This window comes from Cnephaeus nilssonii (assembly GCF_951640355.1).
Source record: "Cnephaeus nilssonii genome assembly, chromosome: 1".
Taxonomy (NCBI): Eukaryota; Metazoa; Chordata; class Mammalia; order Chiroptera; family Vespertilionidae; genus Cnephaeus; species Cnephaeus nilssonii.
In genome coordinates this window covers 55944731-55950730 of record NC_137072.1, presented here as the reverse complement: position 1 = coordinate 55950730, position 6000 = coordinate 55944731, and positions in this window count along the sequence as shown.

The window sequence follows — 6000 nt, the reverse complement described above, 5'->3', positions numbered from 1 at the left end:
ATAATATATTCTACTATGGAACCCTTCCCTTTCCAGCAGTAAACTCATGTCAGGAACACAATCTACCACATTCTCAGTGTAATGTCCAGCATGACTGTGCTGGATCATTGAGAATCAGTGTCATCTACATCTACAGAGAAGTTTCACTTGCCATTCCAGTCCAGTCCAGACCCTGCTGATCCTCCTAACTGCAGTGGCAATACCACCCCTACCACTAACCCTTCTCCAGAAGAGTCTCTTTGGTTCTGAATATAGTTCTGCCGGAATTCTCCCTTTCCTTCTAGTCTAAAATGAGCATATTCCTATATCACATTGATATCAGTTAAAAACAACAAACTTGCTTTCTGTTATTTCCAAATAATTTTACTCTTATGTATTCAATTTGAAGACTTAAAATACACTGGAACAAAGTTGGAGATTGAAACAGTTTTGCTTTCAAACACTTAATTTGTCAGAATAAGTCCTAAAAATGGTTAATGTTAACACTATTTTTAACTAAATGAGACAAGTTAAAATAGTGGTTTTAGACTCTGGCTGCACATTAGAATCACCTGGGCACCTTGACCTTTCCTGGAATTATTCCAATTTAATTTGTCCAGAGTGAAACCTCAGCACCAACATTAAAAAATTATTGTATTTGAACCATAATTCACACATTATAAAATTCAATTATTTAATGTGATATTGAGTATATTCACAGAGTTGGGATAACCAGGTTTTTAACGCCCCAAGAATTCTAATATTCAGATGGGTAGGGTTGAATAAGCACTGAGCTAAAGCAAATTGTTAGACTTGGAGATAATCTCATAATCAACTGAGCAGTAAGCTAAAAATTATTGTAAGAGCATTTGAGATCTTGCTCTCAGCATGTCTCCAGTTTGGCTCAAATAAACTCATAAAAATTCTCTACAAAAATTATTCTAAAATTATGTGACTTTAAAAAAATCAATAGATGACTTTTTATAGCAGTTTTAAGTTCACAGCAAATTTTAGTAGAGAGTAAAGAGCTAATATTGTTTTTTAACCATTAAATTATCTAATTTTATTTAACTGGCATTCTAAGTCTGGGGGAAAAAAACACAGAAAATACAATTACTTTGTATTCATGTAAAATGTAAGATAAAATAGAAATAAGATTTGTCTCTTTTTAAAATGTCTACTTTACAACTTATTGATCAACACTTTCCTGGCTTCTCTTTATTAAAGAAATAAAGTACTCAAATAAAATTTCAGTAATAAATAACTGAAAATATCCAATATTAATTTAATCTCTATGCATTCTTTTCTGCCTTTGATATAAAAAATTGAAAAGTATTACAGATACTTGTGTGTGAATATATATTTTTTTTCTCTCACAACAGTGTTGTCATTTGCTTTGAAAGAAATATTGATTATCTCAGCTAGATTTGGTTTACAGAAAACATTTATAATCAGAAAGGTTTTGACGTGGAATATTTAGAATGAAGAGTTACCTAAACTGATTTAAAGAAAGAGGGATGGCACTAGTAGCTTCTGAGACATATTAAAGCAAATAGAAGTTTTTGTAGCCAATTGGTGAATTTAGACTATATAGTCAACTATTCAGGGCTACCTAACATCCTATGATCCTTAGTGCTGGGTATGAAAAGTAATAATAGGACACAGTGGTTAGAAAGAGAATTGTGGGGACAGAAAACCCTTGTTGGGGTTCCTCCACAACTTGTCACTGTGATTTTAGGGAAGGTATTCTCTCTAATCTTAATTTTTACATCAGAAAAATTAGGGGCAATTAATAGTACTTACTTCCTAAGGCAGTTATAAGGATTAAAGGGGACGATATATGCAAAGTCTTAGCTCATGACCTGGTATAAATAAATACTCAGTTAACATGATGGTAATGGCACGAGGGAATAATACATCACTGTTGAATGCTCCCTAGAGACGCTGGAGTGAGGGATGGAAAATGGAGCCCCCCAATGTACTGTTGGCATCTCAGGACAGAGAAGCTCTATTTTTCTTTCAGTTCTCTTGCTTCTGAAATTGAGCAGAAGAGAGCAGCGTAAGCAGTTCAATCTGATTTGGAGGATAAATGTGGTGGGTGATCCTGGAGAGAACCAGTGCTGCTGGAATGCATTTCAGGTTAGTTGATGGGCATAGGAGGAAAAGGGAGGTAAGGAAAATGGGACGGATGGTGGTGCTGTGAAAGACCACAGTACATTCAGGAAATATCCCCTCCTCCCACACCCCTTCTCCAAAAGAGTATCCCCACCCGCACTGCTGTTGGCCTTGGCCCATGACTTGCCTTGACCAATGAAATGTGGGCAAAATGACAGGGTCCACCTTAGAGTTTAGAATTTAAAAGGCATCAGTTATCCCTCTGGAAGATTCTTATCTCCACTGAGAGAAAAACATGCCCCAGGATGCCACTGCTCCTTCAATTTGGACCCTAGAACAAAACTCATGGAACAGATTTGAACTTAACCCACAGCCTGAAGCAGAAATTGCCTACTAAACCGCAGACCCATAACTGAGAAATAAATGTGTATTGTTGTATTCCCCTGAGATTTTGTGGCTATTTTTTACACAGAAAAATCTTTAAAAGGACCTACACTAAGATAGAAAATAGCAGGAGAAATATATATATTTAGTGGTTGGGGGGGTACAATAGCATATGATGGGCTGGAATGGGAGTGTTACCATAGTTAGTAATTATTGATGGAATGGAAGCAAAGGGAGAGTCAGAAATTGTTAAGCTGGGGACACTGAGCATGTTTACTTCACCAGGAAGCCACAGCTTCACACCCAAAGAAATAGCAGCATTGTCGCTCCAAGGGGATTAACACCCCTCCCTTCTCCCCTCTGGTTCTGGATTGTGCGTGTGGGAGGGGAGAGCAGGGGGAGATAAGGATGTGAGTAGTAAAGTCAAAATGGTGCAGGAGTGGGGAGTGCTTTACCATAGAGACCTGTCAGTCTAATCTGGGGAAAAAGATCATTGGCTAAAGGGGTGGACCCAATGCAAGCCCATGAAAACTTGGGAAGATAATTGGTTATTTTAAAAAAGCTTCTGGTTATAATCCCAGAAAACAAAGTTCTCTCTCTCTCTCTCTCTCTCTTTCTCACACACACACACACACACACACACACACACACACACACACTTGCTCCTGACCCCATGCTTGCCCGTTCGCTCACCTGTTTTCTCTCCATAGCCGTGTGGCCCTAGCAGTCACATGACCAATGGCCAGGAGGACTCCACAAACAGGCTCCAGGCAGGATCCTGGACACCACAGCACAGCAATGGATTACAGCCAAAACACAAGCTAAGCTAGCCGAATGCTGGACTGAACTAAGCTTTAATATGGCACAGAATCTTTGACACTGACTATTTCTGGCCCTGATTTTCTGTGATGAGATGGACAGGGATGGGACACTGGGGAGTTACTTTACTTTTGCTTCCCGAATAAATCATCCTCTTTTGTGAGTCCCTGAAAATGCTTTTCCTCACAACACCGCAAGAACCCCACATCCACTGGCAGCATGAGTCGCTCAATTTTAAACATAATGAATATGGGGTGCCTATGGGACCTCAAATAGTGATACATGCAGGGTCAGTAAGTCATCCGAACATATCTGTAAGTTAGAGCCATGACAGGGAGTTAATCTTTAGAGGAGAGGGGACATATATGTTGCCTTCCCTCATTTCCATATGACCTCCTACTCCTTTCTCCCTGGTTAATCACACACAGATAAGACCTGGGGGTCATGGACACATTTTACAGTAGAACCTCAGGCTTCTTGGATCACAGCTCCTGATTACATCAAGAGGAGCAGCTGAGGTTTCTCTGGTCATGCACCTTTTCCAGCCCACAGCCTAAGGGTTGGGGTTCCTTACCTGGGATACAACCGTCAGCCCTCCTAGGTCCCTGTGCATTGTCCAAGCGTGTGATGGGAACCTGCTATCGCATCTTCCTCTAGAATCCCCCCCAACAAATGCTTTCCCAGGTTAATGTGTGTATGGGATCAAAACATTCCACCTGTACATGCTCAGTTCCCATTCTACTTTTTCCACTACCTTAATGGCAATATTATTTCAATCTTCTTTGCTAGTTCCCAATTATTCACCTGATTTCTAAATACCAGTGTCCCAGGGCTCAATCCTTGGACTTCTTATCTATGTTTGCTCACTTGACGAGCTCCTCTGATCACATGACTTTAAATACTATTCATAATCTGATACCTCCAATCTGGTCCTCCTTCCTAAACTCCAGCTTCATCCATAGAACTTCCTACTTGACATCTCCTCTTGGATGCCCTATTGGCATCCCAAAGTTAACATGCCAAAACCTGACTTTCCGCCCTGGCCAGTGTGGCTCAGCTGGATGGATGTCATTCTGTGCACTAGAAGGTTGCCGGGTTCCATACCCAGTCAGGGCACATGCCCAGGTTTGGGGCTTGATCCTCAGCAGGGGGCATGCAGGTGGTAGCCAATCGATGTTTCCCTCTCACATTGATGTTTTGCTCTCCCTCTCCCTTCCTCTCTCTCTAAAAATTAAATACACACACACAAACACACACACACACACACACACACATATTTAAACTGACTTCCTGATTTTTCACGCCTAAACATGTTGCATATGCAGTCTTCCCTGATTTAGGCAACCTGTCCAATTGTTCAGGTAAAAAATCTTGATTTCATCTGTGACTCTTCTTTTTCTCTCACTCTTGACACACAATCCATCAAGCAAATCCTGTTTGATCTACTTTCAGAATATATCAGAAATACAACCACTGCCATCACCTCTTGTCTAAATTACAGTAATAACCACTTCCTGGCTTCGCCTTTGCCTCCTATAGTCTAGTATCAACATAGTAACAGAGTGATGTTTTTTCGAAACATAAGTCATATCGTGACACTCCTCTGCTCAAAACCCTCTAATGTTCTTTTTTGTTTGCTTTGCTCAGAGTAAATCTGAAGTAACTACAATGGATCCAGGCCTAACTTCCTGCTACTTCTTTGATCCAATCTTGAACCCCTCCAAACCTGCCCAGTGGCAAAGAATTAAATGATCTGACTCTTTAGGGTGAGCTCCAGTCCTGTGGGTCTATCTTATTAAAATCCTCTCAGAAGTTTAACCCCTTCTCAATGTGTCTGTATCATCAAAATGGCACCTGCTTTCTCAGAGGAATTACAAACCAGCTATTATTATGTTGTTATTATAATTGTGAAGTAATACACAAATATGTCCACGGTGGATGGGTTAAGGAAAAAAGTTCTTTCAATAACCTGTAGTTCATATCTTGCTTCAGAGTCAGAGTCTTTGAAATGGTGGATTGTTCCCATTTATGTACATTAATCTCTCCCATGAGATTAGTTTTTAACCATAAAACTAATAGAGCTTAAGCTTCAGGGCCCCACTCTTGCCTGGGCACCGTGAGCACTTGTTGTTACTGAGGCTTGTGGAGAGTTCCAAGTGGAGAAACAAAGACAGAATGCAATCGGGAAGCATTTCTAGGCCAACATTTTTTTGATAAAATTGCCTAAAGACATCCTAGAAGAGAGTAGGTTACATCTCCAAGTACCCAGTAATTTATTCTAATTTTTAAGTCTTAATTATTTACTTTCTTATCTAATTGTGTATTTGTGTTTTCAAACAGGCAGCTCCAACCCCACCAGATTCTGTAAACTCAAGTCTACGTGAAGCCTGGATCCACCCCAGTGTATGGTAAATTCTTATGGAAGTTGTCGATGGTTCACCCAGTTGCTAAAAAATAAAAAATTGTCCAAGACAATCAGATTTCTTATCTTTTATTTATGAAGGATTGTTTATTTTGGTATAATTTGATGATTTTCACATGTTTTTTTTAGCATCCTGGTTAAGAAAAATTTTAATTGTTAGGGGTATTAGCAATTCTACTGAACTTGGTATGACATTATATCTCTAAAAGAGAGCAACTTACTCATTCTCATTTGAAAAACATGGCACCACATGTGGCCATTAAATGACTCTAGACTGAAAA